Genomic DNA, 16,315 nt, shown 5'->3' with positions numbered 1-16,315 from the left:
CTTGTTGAATAAAATGTGGCAGAAGTAATGTCGTTTGGTCTCCAGGGCTAAGTCAAAAGTCAAGGAGGCAGAAGCATCTCTCTCTCTCTCTCTCTCTCTCTCTCTCTCTCTCTCTCAGGAAGTTTGATCTCTGAACTCATCTGCCATGTTGTGAAGGAGCCCAGGCCACACAGCAGGATCATGTGTACAAGTTCCATTTGATGCCCGACTGTGACCTCTGCTGATCTTTGGCCAGCATCACTAACCAACCATGTGCATGACTCAGCCTTCAGGACTCCAGCCCCCAGTCTTCAAATCAGTCAGCTGAGTCTCCACAGAGCTTGTCTCCAAAGCATTGACCTACAGACTCTGTAGCTGAGTAAACAGTTGCTCTCTCTTTTGTATAGGTAGTCACTGAAGTCAGAGGTGGTGGGGAGCTTGACCAGGGATCCCTGTGATTAAGTGATGGCCTCTCTGTAGGCCATGTTACCTGTGGAGTGGAGACACTAGAGACAGGAAGGCCAATGAGGAGGCTAGTGCACCTGTCTGGTTCTTGGAAAAGTGGGTGGATATCTTAGGTCTCTCAAACTGAGGCCCTGTCTCAAATTAAAAAATTAAAAGGGCTGGGGATGTAGCTCAGTGGTAAAGGACCCCTGGGTTCAAGCCCCAGTAAGGGAGAAAAAAAAAAAAGACCAAAAGAAATTTTTTTTTTCTTTCTGCATAAATTCTCCTCAGTGCTCAAGGCCCAACCTGTATCTCACTTCCATAGGTGGACACCTTGCAGGAGGGGAGCTCTCTTCTCTCTGAGGTCCTGATCTTGCTCCCACTGCTCTAACAGAACCACTCATGTCCTGCCTTACATACATGTCCTGCTTGGTGTATCTTACTGATAATTCACATTTATTTATTTTTTGTTTGTTTGTTTTGGTGCTGGGGATTGAACCTAGGACTTATGCATGCTAGGCACATGCTCTATCCGGCCCTCCCCCCACTAGACCCCCTCATTCTTCTTTTCTTTCTTTATTTCTTTTTTGTTGGTGGTTTGTTTGTTTGGTTGGTTTTATTTGTTTGTTTGTTTGTTGTTGTTGTTGTTGTTGTTGTTTGTTTGTTTTATTCCTTGGGGCTGGGGATTGAACCCAGGAGCACTCTACCACTGAACTATATCCTCAGTCCTTTTTGTTTTTTATTTTGAGACAGGGTCTCACAAAGTTTCCCAGGTTGGCCAAGAACTTGGGTCTTTAGCCTCAGCCTCCCAAGTAGCTGGTTTACAGAGTACTCTTTTCTTTAAGATGCTTTCCATATTGAAGTTTTATTGGGTAGTTTTGTTTTGTTTTGTTTGTGGTGCTGAGGATTGAACCCAGGGCCTCACACATGCCAGGAAGGCTCTCTACCACTGAGCTACACTCCAGCCCTTGTGCCTGAGATATTTTTCCCTAGCAGGGGGCACAAGGAGGCTCTGGGAGGTACTGGGCAAGTCCTGTCTGTTAATCTGGACACTGAGTATATAGCTGGATTTGCTCTGCAAAATTTTATTAAACTGCACACTTACAACTTATGTGCTATTCTTCATGCATGTTGTAAATTTGAAGTTCACTTAAAAAAGAAGTTATTATGGGGCTGAGGCTGGGGCTCAGTGGTAGAGTGCTTGCCTAACATGTGTGAGGCACTAGTTTCAATCCTTAGCACCACATACAAAAATAAGCAAATAAAATAAAAGCTGTCCATCTACAACTACAAAAAATTAAATAAAAAAGAAGTTATTACTTATCCTGAGGTCATAAAAATATTCCCCTGCATTTTCTTCTCAATGTGTTAAGATTTTGTTATTCACATGTAAGCCCCAAATCCACCTGGAGTTGTGTGTACGTTGTTGGCGAGGATCTAATTTTACTTTTCCCATATGGATCACCACTTGTCCCAACACATTTATAAAAGAATCTGTCTTTCCCCCACTGGTTGGTGATGTCTCTCTGTCATATGGCAAACTCTCCTATAGTCACAGTTACATTTCTATGTCCCTCTTTTGTCCACTTCTTCTCTTTATAGCTCAATGTCAAAACCTTTTTACCTTAATTTCTGCAAAGTTCCCCCCACCACCACTTGGTGGTATTGGGGATGGACCCAGAGCCTCATGAATGCTAAGCAAGGGCTCTACCACTGAGCTACATTCCCAGCCCTGTAAAAAAGTCTTAATATTTGGTAAGACCTGTAGACTTTAAGGTGAAAATGATGTTGTCACCTTGTTACTCCTGGGCTTCAGAGGCCAAGACCAAGGGGTCAGGCGTTCAATCAGTGACTGGTACAGTGTCCAAGTGAGAGGTGAGCAGCCCTGTCTTAGGTGGTGGCTGAAGAGAGGGCTGGAGTTGGATGTGACTGGAGGTAAACAGACAGACTTGCTGGAGGACTGCTTGTGAGGGTGAAGCAAAATAGGATAAAGATGGCTCTTTGGCTTTTGGCCTAAGTGGAGGATGGTAGTGCCATTTACTGAGATGAGAAAGCCCGGGTAAAGCTGACAGATGGGCCCTGAGAAAGTGCTGGTACATGAGTGTGTGAATGAATGAATGGGTGGGGGTGTGAGCAAGCTGTTGCCCCACCCTTTTCCTAGGCCCTTAGGTCTGGGGCTCAGGGAGGATCATGGCCAGCTCCCGGCCTATTTCACAGGGTTAGTTGTCTCATGGGTCTATGTTATGTCCCCGCAGCAGGACTGTCTTTGCTGGTGTGTGTGTGGGCCTTCTCTGCCTGTGTAACAACTAATGACTCCCCACCAGCCCAGCACAGTCCTGCACTGAGCCCCGCAGAGTCTTTGTGTGTGTATGTGTGTGTGTGTGTGTGTGTGTAGTGTTGGGGATTTAAACCAGGACCTTGAACATGCGGGGCAACTGCTCTACCACTGAGTTACACCTCCCGCCCCTGGCTGTTTTTTTCTTTTTCTTTCTTTCTTTTTTTGAGGGGATGGGGTAGGGGGAGTACCGGGATTGAACTCATGGACACATGACCACTGAGCCACATCTCCAGCCCTTTGTATTTTAGAGACAGAGATTCACTGAATTGCTTAGTGCCTCGCAGTTGCTGAGGCTGGCTTTGAACTCGCAATCCTCCTGCCTCAGCCTCCCAAGCCACTGGGATTATAGGCATACGCCACTGTACCAGCTGGCTGTTTTTTGTAGGAGGCAGTCTTGCTATATTGCTTAAATTGGCCCCAAATCCCCAGGCTTAGGTGATCCTTCAGTCTCAGCCTCCCCCAGATTCTTGTTCCAGGTCATGGGCTCATGGAAGGCTTCCAGTACCTCAGGAGGTCCTCAGCATTTGGGGATGGGGGGCAGATCCCAGGCCTGCTGCTACCTGCCTCCTCTCCTCAGTTAGGGAGGTGACCTGAGTGAGTCTCTGTGTTATTTGGGGGCCTGTGCTATTTATGAGAGTGAAGCAAGGAGCCTTGGGTTTACCTGGACATGTAGGAAGCACTACTGTGGAGCTGCTCACAGCTTCGGAGGGCCGGTGGGGGCTCAGGGTGAGGCATTGTTTTTTGTTTTATACCAGATCTGTTTATAGCCTGTCTCTGGCTCATCCTCCACAGCTGTTTTGAAAACACCTTTAGTCCATAAAATGTGGAAATTGCATCTGAGCCTCAAGCTGAGTCATGTCTTTGAACCAGCTCTCAACTGGATGGCAGTTTTTTTTTTTTTTTTGGCCAGGCCTGGGGTGTGGCTGGCTCTGTGTGGGTCTGTGTTTACCTTGTGGGCAGCCCCAGGTGACCTGTGAATCCACTCAAGCCCCTGGCACAGGCTTTATTCAGACACTCATGAATCAAGAAGCATTTTTAAATTGGGCATAGTGGCATGTGACTAATCCTAGCTCCTAGGGAGCCTGAAGCAGAAGGCATGCAAGTTTGAGGCCCAACTGGGCAACTGAGCAAAGCCCTCAGCAACTTAAGGAGACCTTGTCTAAAAAAAAAAAAAAAAAAAAAAAAATTAAAGAAGCTTTTTCAAGCTTCCTTTGTTGGAGAAGGGAGAACTTCAGGGTTCTCATATCTGTAGGTAACACAGGGGAGGTGCAGATGTGGGAAGAAGAGGAGACAGGGAGGTGACTGTATGACCAATGTGATTCTGCAGTCTGTACAATCAGAAAAATGAGAAATTATACCCCATTTGATTCAAATGTATGAATTGCCAAAATCATTGTAATGTCATATATAGCTAATAAAAAAATATTGGTAGACAACAACAAAAAGATGTAAAATTTTTAAATAAATTACTCTTATTTATATATATATAAAGAGGAGACAGGGAAGTGGGGCACTGAGAAGAGAATGGGGAGGCCCAGGTCAGCTGGAGCCCATCCAGTACCTCTCTCTGGGCGTCCTTGGCCTGGACCACTATCTACCCACCATGACCTTAGCCAGAGGTGACCTTTGGGACCCAGCACAACTCTTGGCTGGATGGGAAGGAGAGAAGAGGTAAGAACAGAAGAAACCTGTCTTGATTGAGCACCTTTTGTTAGTGTCTCATGGAGGGTTCAAGAATCCTGGCCACTTGCCTGTATAAGGCCTTGGGTTAGTACTTTTATTTTCCAAATATTATACCCTCATCTGCCTTAACCTCCTCATCTGGCTTCCTGAGGGTCAAGGGAGATGGGCCAAGCAAAGGACTAAATAATTGGCATCTCGGATTTTTATAAATCGTATTGACACGGTTCACATTTATCAAGCATGTTCTGCAGCAGCTGCTTTACTCAAGAGTCTTCCTCACAGTAAGCACGTTTAATTCTGTTGGCAACTTTAAAGTGAGTTCTCTTTTTAGTCCTGTTTTCAGACCAAGGAATTGAGGTATGGAGACATTAACTAACTTGCCCCAGGCCACAGGAACAGTGACAATGGAACAGAATTCTGACCCAGGCCACTATGGAAAAATTTGGATTAAATTGATTTTTCTCACTGTGAATTCTCCAAAACCTCATCTTTTGTCCCTTTTTTCTTTTTCTCTTTTTTTTTTCAATATTTCTTTCTTTCTTTCTTTCTTTTTTTTTTTTTTTTTTTGAGAGAGGAGGGTCTAATTATGTTACCCTGGCTAACTTCAAACTCCTGGGCTCAATGGTCATCTTGCTTCCCAAGTAGCTGGGACTATAAGTACACATCACTTTACCCAGCTTCTTTGGTCCATTAAAACAAAATTGATCCCTGAGCCAGGCACGGGTGGTAAATGCCTATAATCCCAGCAGTTCAACAGGCTGAGGCAGGAGGATTGCAAGTTTAAAGCCAGCCTCAGCAATTTAGTGAGGACCTGACTCAGAATAAAAGGGCTGGGGATGTGGCTCAGTGGTTAAGTGCCCCAAGGTTCAATCCCCAATACAAAAAAAAAAAAAAAAAATTGAGCCCTGCATGGTGGCACACACTGTAATCTCAGCTGCTTGGAGGGAGTCTGAGGCAGGAGGACTGCAAGTTCAAGGACAGCCTGTACAACTCAGACAGACCCCTCTGTCTCAAAGAACAAAAAGAACTGGGGATGTAGTTCAGTGGTGGAGCACTTGACTAGCATGTGGGATTTCCTGGCATCAATCCCCAGAACTGTTAAAATTTTTTTTTTTTTAAATAAGGTTAGAATTGTTATAAAAATTGTTTCCCAATCAGATAAACATAGAAAGACTTGGGACATTGCCTTTCACTCATGGGAGATTCATAGGGCACTTGAGTACAGTAAAAGGCCATCAGAAGTTCTATGGTTAAAAAGGGTAAAAGCAAAAACATCCTGATTGTGTTTAACCCAGCATTTCCCAAACTTGTTTACTCTCCAAGTCTTCTTTCTTTCTTTTTTTTTTCTTTTTCTTTCTTTCTTTTTTTTTTGGTACCAGGAATTGAACTCAAGGGCACTCAACCACTGAGTCACATCCCCAGTCCTATTTTTTATTTTATTTAGAGACAGGGTCTCACTGAGTTGCTTAGCAACTCACTTTTGCTGAGGCTGGCTTTGAACTCATTGATTTTCCTGCCTCAGCCTCCTGAGCTACTGGGATTACAGGCATGGGCCTGACTTCAAGCCTTATTTCTAAGGAGTGCTTTTTTAAAAAATATTTTTTTTAGTTATACATGGACATAATATCTTTATTTTGTTTATTTATTTTTATGTGGTGCTAAGGATCGAACCCAGTGCCTCACATATGTGAAGCAAGTGTTCTACCACTGAGCCGTAACCCCAGCCCTCTAAGGAGTCCTTTTTAAGATGGAGTTTGAAGCCTACAGGATCTCACAAGTCACCTTTGCTGGGTCAAGGGATTTTTGTCATTTTTTCCCTCCTCAGTACTGGGGATTGAACTCAGAGATGCTCTACCACTGAGCTACATCTCCAGCCTTTTTTATTTTGAAACAGGGTCTTGCCAAGTTGCCCAGGCTGACCTCAAACTTGCAATCCTTCTTCCTCAGCCTTCCAAATCGCTGGAATTACAGGCATGCACCATCACCCCCAGATGATTTTTACAGTCTCATGGGGAAGCCCCATGGACCATCTTGCTTTTAGGACCCTGTTTTTTTTTTTTTCCCCTTTGTTCCTTAGGCTCACTCTCAAAGATACAATGAAAGGTGGGTAAGGTTTTCTGTTTTAAGACTTCCAGCCCAGAGGCTCAGGAGGCTCAGCAGGAGGATTTTGAGTTCAAAGCCAGCCTCAGCAAAAGCAAGGTACTAAGCAACTCAGTGAGACCCTGTCTCTAAATAAAAGTACAAAATAGGGCTGGGGATGTGGCTCAGTGGTCCTGAGGGTCAATGCCCCTGAGTTCAATCCCTAGTACCAAAAAAAAAAAAAAAAATCTTTAGAAGCCTGATAAGGATGGAACAGTGTGAATTTCAGAACTTGAAGGGCCTGGGGAGCCCACTGGGTGACTCCTGGCATAGTCTGAGAGCCAGGGAAGGCTTCATGGATAAAGTGAGAGCAAAGTCAAGCAGGTGAGGGTCTTGAGGTGGTCAGAATTGTAGGTAAATATTTGTACATTTGTGGAAAACCATGCTTTATCTAGAGTCTACAGAAAATCCCTTGGCTGATCTAATTGAATCCTATGAAGGCTATTTTACAACTCTATAAGTTGTGGGTAACTGAGAGGCAATGCAGAATCTTTTTATTTTTTTCAGTACCGGGGACTGAAACTAGGGGTGTTCTACCACTGAGTCACATCCCCAGACTTATTTTATTTTTTTAAATTTATTTTGATACAGGGTCTCACCAAGTTGCCCAGACTTGGCTTCAAACTTGCAGTCCTCTTGCCTCAGCCTCCTGATTTGCTGGGATTACAGATGTGAACTACTGTGCCTGTCAGAGTCCTTGTTTCCAGGCCTGCAGATTCCACATTGTCCCTGGACAAGTTGCCTCCCCTCCCCAGCTCTGTTCCATTTGCACATTGATTTCCATATTCCTGATCAATAAATACGTCACTCAGATTTTATTTGAACTGGTTACAACTGCCTGGTTCCCTTAAATTGACTTAGGAATAGAAAACAATCTTTAACATATGTTGACTTTAAAAAAAAAATCTATATGTTACAATCATGATATTGTCCATCTCTGTCTCTGTCTGTCTCTGTCTCTGTCTCTGTCTCTCTCTCTCTTTCTTTATTTTTAATTTTGAGACAGGGTTTCACTAAGGTGCTTAGGGCTGGCTTTCAACTTGCAATCCTCCAGCCTCAGACTCCTGAGTTGCTGGCTGGAATTACAAGTATGCAACACCACTGGGAATGTTGTTTCTTTTTGGAAAAAAAAGAGTGACAGTGAGAGCCCCACCCAAGCAGAGGGCATATGTGCTGAGGCCTGTAGGCTCGCTCTCGGTACAGACATTGATCAAGCAGGTAGCCTGACCTGACCCTACAGGAGTGAACCATCAGGTGACACTGAAACACACTAATTTTTCAGCACTTAGTCATGAAGGGTGGAGGGGGCTTAAGAAAACTGAAAAAATGCTAATAATCAATTGCCAGGTATTGTATGCACATACAACTTGCCATCACCTCTATTTGGTATGTCTGAAGTGGCATCAAATGCACCTCTGCAGTGGAATCCATTGAAGCTTTTGAAGGTGCAATGGAAGTGGTCCTTCCTGGCCAGTCAGGGAGCCAGCCAGTGGTCATGGGCCATTTTGTTTAATGAGTTCATCTCACAAATGCAGGCAAAACCCACCAATAGCAGAGGTGAGTGGGACATTTGCAGCCTTGTGTATGAAACCAGTGTCAAAAGGCAAAATTAGAACAAATTTAGGTGTAGATCTAATCAGGGCAACCTCCCTCCAATAAGACAGAATCAGAGCTCCCTGGGCAATAACAGAACAGTGGGTTTAATAAGGTGGGAACAGGAACAGAACAATAGAAAAATATCTGGGTAATACCAAATTATCAGGTTACTTTATGTCTGCCTGTGTGTGTATGTGTGTTTTATTGGGGATTAAACCCAAGTCCTCAGACATGCTAAACAAGCTCTCTACCATTGAGCTGCATCCTCAGCCCTATTTATTTATTTATTTTTTAAAATTTTATTTACTTATTTTAGGTGTAGATGGACACAACGCCTTTATTTTTATGTGGTGTTGAGGATCGAATCTGGGTCCCACCCACGCTAGGCAAGCACTCTACCGCTGAGCCACAATCCCAGCTCCTATTTATTTTATTTTGAGACAGGTTCTCTCTGAGTTGCCTAGGCTGATCTTAAACTTGCAATCCTCCAGCCTCAGACTTCTGAGTAGCTGGGATTACAGGTGCCCAGCTCAGGTTGCTTTTTGTAATGGTTCAGACAAAGGGGACTTCCTTATTACACTGACTCAGGCAGACTGGAATCTAGTTTTTAGGAAAAACTGGTCTGTTTTGGAATCTGTCTGCTTCCTTAGAAGTTATATGTAGCATGAGTGACACCATTTTGATTTGTTCTGGTCTGTTGGGCCTAGGGCAGAAGCTCAGTCCAAAACAATGGTCTCCCATAATTTTGTTTCACACCAGGAGACTCCATATGCTTATTAGAATTGCTATTTCTAGGGCTGGGGATGTGGCTCAAGCGGTAGCGCGCTCACCTGGCATGCGTGCGGCCCTGGTTGGATCCTCAACACCACATACAAACAAAGATGTTGTGTCCACCGAAAACTAAAATAAATAAATAAATATTAAAAAAAAAAAAAAAAAAAGAATTGCTATTTCTAGAGACAAGTTCAGTGGCACAAGCCTGTAATCCCAGCAATTTGGGAGGTTGAGGCAGGAAGATCACAAGTTCAAGGACAGCCTCAGAAACTTAGTGAGGCCCTAAATAACTTAGTAAGACCCTGTTTCAAAATAAAAAATAAAAAGGGCTGGAGCTGGGGCTCAGTGGCTCAGTGGTTAAGCATTCCTGGGTTCAATCCCTGCACCCCACCCCCCAAAAAAAAAGATTCTGAAAAGCACACATGCACAAAAGCAAAAGGAACTGAACTCTCCATCTGAGAATGCTGATAATATATGCAGCACGTGAAGGAAATTGAACTGGGGCTCCTCCAGCCTGTCCTGGAGCAGGTGGCCTGCAGCCATAGGGCCTGGGTTAGCCTCGGGCTCTGCTGGGAAGCTTCCCATTTCTCTTCTTCCTCCTTCTTGTCCACTTGGGCTGGGTGCTAGGAGACAAGGGTGACCCAGACACTGCTCTCATGAAACTCATGTTTAAGGAGACAATACAATAGGGAGGGGTCAGGGCTGGGAGGAAGTGCCCCAGGAGCTGTGGGCACAGAAGAATCCCCAGGGGATGTCCCTGTAACCAAAACTGGTGAAGGGGAAAAAAAATAGCCATCCCCACAGAGTACCAGTTGGGACTGGGTTCAGATATGCTGGACTCACAGGAATGCAGCGGGTGGAGCTCAGGGGTGGTAACAAGAGCTGGACCCATTTTCCTGGAATTGGATAGTCAGGGGATACTCCTCTGTTCCCTAGGCCTCCTGCAGGGCAGCCCTGCAGGAACCCTTCTGATCCCTCAGCTCTGCTTCCTTGTTTGATTTGTATAACAATCTGATCAGGCCAGCTGTGGCCTCTGCACCCAGGGCCGGAGCCCAGTACTGGCCTCTGTCAAAGCAGTGGGGGTTGGGGGAACTCTCATAATAAGAAAGGCTACTGGTGCCTCCTAGACAGTCTTTGGTAGGAAATCAGTCCTTGGGGACCTGCTGATTCTGGGGTAAGCTTGGGTCAGTTCCAGATGAGAAACCCTCTTTGAAACTGCCTCCTCCTGGCATAAGACCCAGAGTTCTTTCCATGGGGCTTGCTACAGCCTGATCCCCAAAGAATTTATCCTGCACATACCCACATGTAAAGGGATATAGGGAAGGGCAGTCATCACAGCAATACTCATCTTAACAAAAGACTAGAAGTAACCGGTGTGTCCAACAGGGAGGGTGCTGGGCTGTGAACCCTTAAAAAGAATGGAGTTCTTTAGAGCATGCTCATATGGCAGAAGGAGCTCTTACACCCCCACATGGGGACTTTGCGGTTCTGTGCCCCTAGATGCTGCCACAAATGCCTTAGCTGGGCTGTCCCACATGCCTCAAAGACGAAGCCTCCCTGCTTTGCTTGGCTCCAGTCCTTGCCTGACACTCTGGCTGAAGCAAAGGAGTGAGATGGAAGACGGCAAGCTCCAGAGACAGATGGGTCTGACAATCCCAGCAGTTGGGCCTATTGAGAAGTGACACATTTTCCTCTCTGTGCCTCAGTTTGCCCATCTATAAAATAAGGACAATTGACGGGTCTCCTAGGCGAGATGAACACCTGGTATACAGAGTGAGCATTCAACAGAGGTGAATGTAACTTGAGTTTTATGCAGTGGGAACAGCTATGTGGGGTGCGGGTGCAGACCAGAGCAGGGCCAGGGTCTGTAGAGATGCCTTGTCAATCTGTGGGGAGGCACACTGGCTCCAGGTCTCTGGGTCCTGCCCATCACCTTTGTGTGTGTGTGTGGAGGGCACCACGCCACCCTCACAGTAGACAGTGTTTCCAGAGAAGAGTTCAGGACACTGTTTCCTGAGACAGAGAGGAGGGGTGGGGGAGGAAGCTGATGCCTCCTCTGGGACAAGGTGGTGGCAGCCCCTGCTCTCCCCCACCTGCCCTGAGATTCACCCTGTCTTGCTGGGAGTGGGAGGTGACCTCAGTTCACCCTCTGGTCCCTTTGGAAGGGGTGGGGTTGTGCTGGGCGCTCTCTGTGAGCTGCACGTGCTAAGGGAGCTTGCTGTGGTGCTAGAGGGTGTGATTTGGGGAGACCTGGGAGGAGCTGGTGGAGATTATGCAGGGTGATGCTCCCCATCTGGGCATGGGGGACTGAGCTGGAAGAGAAGGGACTGAGTAGGAGAGGGGCTGGAAGTTCGCGGTATGGGCCCAGTCCTGGCCAAGACCCTCCATGGTGTCCAGTGGTGCCCCATGGCCAACTGCAGACCCTCAGCCAGCTCCCCAGGAAGCCCCGTCCTCCCAGGAAAGCTCTGTGCATCTCCATTTAAAGTTTGTGTCACTTTCTTCCCTTACTGACTCAGTGACTCCCCCTTTCCTTCTTTAAACTCATATCTCATTATCATTCTTTCAACAAATCTTAAACTAAAAATAGCTAACATTTCACACATTATCTTCTTTATTCCTATCAAGGAGTTTATTGTGTTCCTGTTTTCCTGATGAGGAAATAGAGTCCTCGAAGGCCAGGAACTTGGCAGAGGTCGCTCAGCTATTAAGAGGCCCCACGTGCCTTCCTGCCTCCAGAGCAGGAGTCCCCATGGGCTCTGAGCTACGAAGGTGAGACAGAGCCAGGCAGGGCCCCCAGGCTCAACCAGAGGGGTTCTGTGGGCACCAACAGGGGGTCTGGGCTGTGAGTGGGAGATGCCAGGGAATGCTTCTGGGGAGGGGGCCTTAGAATCTGGGGCAGAAGGTAGAGGGGGAATCATGGTAGAACAAAAACCATGTGCATCCCCAGCCTCTTTTATTTTAAATTTTGAGACAAGATCTCACTAAGTTGCTGAGGTTGGCCTCGAACTTGCAATTCTCCTGTCCTAGTCTCCTGAGTTGCTGGGATTATAGGCAGGCATCACAGTACCTAGCTGACCACTGTTGATATAAAAATGACCTATCCTGCCTGTAATCCCAGCAGCTTGGGAGTTGAGGCAGGAAGATTGCAAGTTCAAAGCCAGTCTCAGCAAAGGCGAGGCACTAAGCAACTCAGTGAGACCCTGTTTCTAAATAAAATACAAAATAGGGCTGGGGATGTGGACCTGAGTTCAAACCCCGGTACCAAAAAAAGAAAAGAGAGAGAGAGAGAGAGAGAAGAAAAATGACATATGACATATGCTCTTTAGTCACAAACAAAACAAACAGGCAGTCTGGGGAGGGGAGCTCCAGAATGGAGGGAGTGAGGGTGCAGGTAGAGAGAATATGGGTCAGGGCTGTGCTCTTAGAGGTAAAGGCAGGTGAAAGTGAAAGAGGTCCATGGAGTTCAGGATGCTCTCCAGGGCTGCAGGGAGGACAACCTTGGCCAGGCGAGTCAAACCCAGTTCTCCAGGCAGTCCAGGTAGCACCTGTCTCAGGGGCTTAGGATCCCAGGACTGGGACAAGCACTGCTGGCAAGAGGTGCTCCATGTTCTTCCTTCCTAGGGGGGCTAAATACCCAGGAACCAGCAGGCCTTTTTCAGCTCTTTTCCTGGACTCAGTTACCCAAACAAGGAATTTTTATTCATTTATTTGCTTATTTTATTTATTTTTTGAGATAGGGTCTTGCTATGTTGCCTATGCTAGCCTCAAACTCCTGATCCTGCCTGCTTTAACCTCCGAGTAGCTTGACAGGAAATCTTACCTTTATCTAGGACCTTCAAAAACTCTGGGTCTTTACCCTGTCTTCCTGAAAACCTTATTTACGTTAAAGTGTCAAAGACTTATATAGCTTGAGATGTAATGGTTCTCAACTCTGCCTATTCAAAAGAATCATCCAAGGGGTTATGTATGTGAAGGAGATGACCATTCAGTGTTTTTTTCTTTTCTTTTCTTTTCCCACCTTGGAGTCTTGATCACCGTGCTACATCACCACCCCTTTTTATTTTCTATTTTGAGCAGATCTCACTGTGTTGCTGGGCTGGCCTCATGCTTGTTCTCCTTCCTCAGCCTCCTGAGTAGCTGGGCTCACAGGCGTGCACCACCACGCCCGGCTGACCATTGTTTTTATAAAAATAATATATGCTCATTTTCAAACAAAACACAACAAGCAATGCAGAAAAGTACAAAGAAGGAAGTGACAAATTTCCCCCAGTAGAATGCCAGCTTCACGAGGGCAGGGTTTTCTATTCTGCTCTCTCTGTATTCCCAACACGTAGACTTTCCAGAAGAGAGTAATATTTTCTACAGTGAATTCCCGTGTTAGCATTTGACAAATGTCATATGTACACAGAGAAGTGTGGGGAGTGGGTTGGAGAGGGAGGGAGGGGGAGAGAGAGGGAGGGAGAGAGAGAGAGAGAAGAGAGAGAGAGGTAAATAGAGTTAAATAATTTTGAAAGATGGGCTTGGGGCTGAGGGCGCAGCTCAGTGGTAGAGTAGCATTTGTGAGGCACTGCATTGGGTTCCATCCCCAGCACTGCCAGGGAGCGGGGTTAAGAGGGGGGGATTCTACCATACCTGCTCGGTTTTATTTATTTATTTATTTTTTAAATTTTTTTTTTTTTAAAGAGAGAGTGAGAGAGGGAGGGAGGGAGAGAGAGAGAGAGAGAGAATTTTAATATTTATTTATTTATTTTTTTAGTTTTCGGCGGACACAACATCTTTGTTTGTATGTGGTGCTGAGGATCGAACCCCGGGCCGCACGCATGCCAGGCGAGCGCGCTACCGCTTGAGCCACATCCCCAGCCCTCCTGCTCGGTTTTAATTAATCAATCAATCAATCAATTATATGTGGTACTCAGCTGAGAATTAACTCAACGGTGCTCTACCATTGAGCTAATCCTCAACCTTTTTTATTTTTATTTTGACACAGGGTCTGACCTAATTGCTCAAGTTGGCCCTGACCTTGTGATTCTCCTGCCTCTGCCTCCCTAGTAACTGGGATTACAGGCAGACACCACCACCCCTGGCCCTGTTCCTGATTTTGATGCTAATATTTTCACTTTGTCAAGATTTATAACACACTCTGTTGCGACCATGATACTTCCAGTATTTAGTCTTAGTCCTGTATTTAAATAAATTCCATTCTATTTTTCTACCACATATTGTCCCTGAGTTTTGCATTTGAGTAATCTTTTGGTTGTGTAAGAAAAAATTGTCAAAGTCTTTAAAATGAACCCCACCCCCCTGCAAAATGATGTCCTGCAGCACACCTTTCTGGGTCACCTCTTTTTTTTTTTTTTTGGTAGCACTGGGGATTCAATTTGGGACTTCACACGTGCTAAGCATGCACTGAGCTACATCCTCAATCTCTAAGTTGCCTAAAATTGTTTTTCTTTTTTCCTGTGGTGCTGGGTATCAAATCCAGGTCTTCATATATGCTCGGCAAGCACTATATCCGGGTTTCCTAATTCTTTAGGGTACCTTTGTCCTTCAGCCAATCTAAATTTTAGTAAACAGCAATGCAAATGATTGTTGTCATAAAAATGCAAAATTATGGGTGTGGTGCACCCTCTGTAATCCCAGCTACTCAGAAGTTTGAGGCAGGAGAATTAAAAGTTTGAGGCTAGCCTGGGCAACTTAGGGAGACACTGTCCCAAAATATGAAATAAAAAGGGCTGGGGATGTGGCTCAGTGACAGAGCACCCCTGGGTTCAATCCCCAGTATGGCAAGGAAGAAAGAAAATAAATGCCCAAGGATTGTGCCCAGTGGATTTCAGTTGATCTCAGCCCCTGACTCCCTGTTGATCAACTTTGTGTGTGTGTGTGTGTGTGTAAATCCCAGCATTCCTTCTTTGCTTATCTATGTATGTGTTCCAATTTTCCCTTGAGCCAGCTGTCACATATTACTTATTCTCTAATTACTTAATGAGTTAAATAAAAATGTTGACATGTGTTCATTTTATATTTTGCACGAGAATCATGATTTTACCTCTAAAAAAAAAGTACCCTTTTAAATGGTTAGCTAGATTTCATTATGGAGGAGTTTTGGTCTTACTTCCCCAAAGGGCTCATGGGTGCTATTATCTCTGACCTTTTCCATGTTCTCTATAAATCTGAACAACTTCACTGGGTGAAGTATTCTTGGCTTTCTCTTTTCCACACAACTTTGAAGACTCGGCTCCCTTGTCTTCTGGCATTCAATGTTGCTGTGGAAAAATTTGAGGCTAGATTGTTTTTTTTTTTTTCCTCCTCCTGGGTGCCTGAAGGTTTTGTCCTTTATCCTTAAAAAGTTCAGTAACTCAGTCAGTAGGGCCCAATGCTGATCATTCTAAATCTGTCCCCCTAGTTTTCTTGTGTCCTTTCAATTCCTACAGCAGGTCCTTCGTCTCTGCAGTTTCTTGAGGGGAAAAAAAAAAAGTTTCTCTCCCATGCTATTGTTTGCGTTTCTTTTCAGCACTGGGGATTGAATCCAGAGGCACTCTGCCTGAGCTACCTCTCTGGCCCTTTTTATTTTGAGACAGGTTTTCATTAAGTTGCTGAAGCTGGCCTCAAGCTTGTGATCCTCCTGCCTCAGCCTCCCGAGTTACAGGCGTGCGCGCACGGCATCCAGCTTCCTGATACTACTTTCTGCCTTCTCTTCTCTGTACTCTTTTCCTGTCCAGTTCATATTCTCATTAACTTTTCTCAAACATGAAGCCACTAGTGTCTAAGAATTGCCTTCACCCCTGGACACATGTTTCCTCTCAGTTTGTGGCCTCCTGTGATCACCCTCCCTTTCCTGGCAGTTGAGTGTCGGTTGCCTGCAAGTTCTTATCTCGCTCCCTCTCTGCTCATCCTCCAGGCATTTAGCTTGTTCTGGCAGCAGAATCAGGCTGCCCTTTAGAAAGACAGTTTGGTGGACTGTGAGGTTTTATGCTTTTCAGTAACAGAGGTGGGCCGGGGAGAGTCCCCTGACTGAGGCCACCCTCACTGGGGCTCCAGGTTAACTGCCTTGTCCTCTTCCTGTCTGAGTGTGTGTGTCCCACTCCCAGGCTAGTACCATCCCGTGTCCATGAAGATGGAGGAAACTGGACACCATTTCTCTGGAGGCTGTCTGTCTGTCTTGGTTAGGGGGCTCTTTTTGAACCTAGTGGCACTCTATCACTGAGCTCCATCCTGGCTCTTTTTATTTTATATTTTGAGAAAGGCTCTTGCTATGTGCTGAGGCTGACCTTCTACTTGTGATCCTCCTGACTCAGCCTCCCCAGTTGCTGGGCTTACAGATGGACACCAGGTAACTCATTCTTTTTTTTTTTTTTTTTTTAA

Source organism: Marmota marmota, unplaced genomic scaffold (genome assembly GCF_001458135.2).
Source record: "Marmota marmota marmota unplaced genomic scaffold, marMar, whole genome shotgun sequence".
Lineage (NCBI taxonomy): Eukaryota > Metazoa > Chordata > Mammalia > Rodentia > Sciuridae > Marmota > Marmota marmota.
This window is presented reverse-complemented; position numbering follows the sequence as displayed.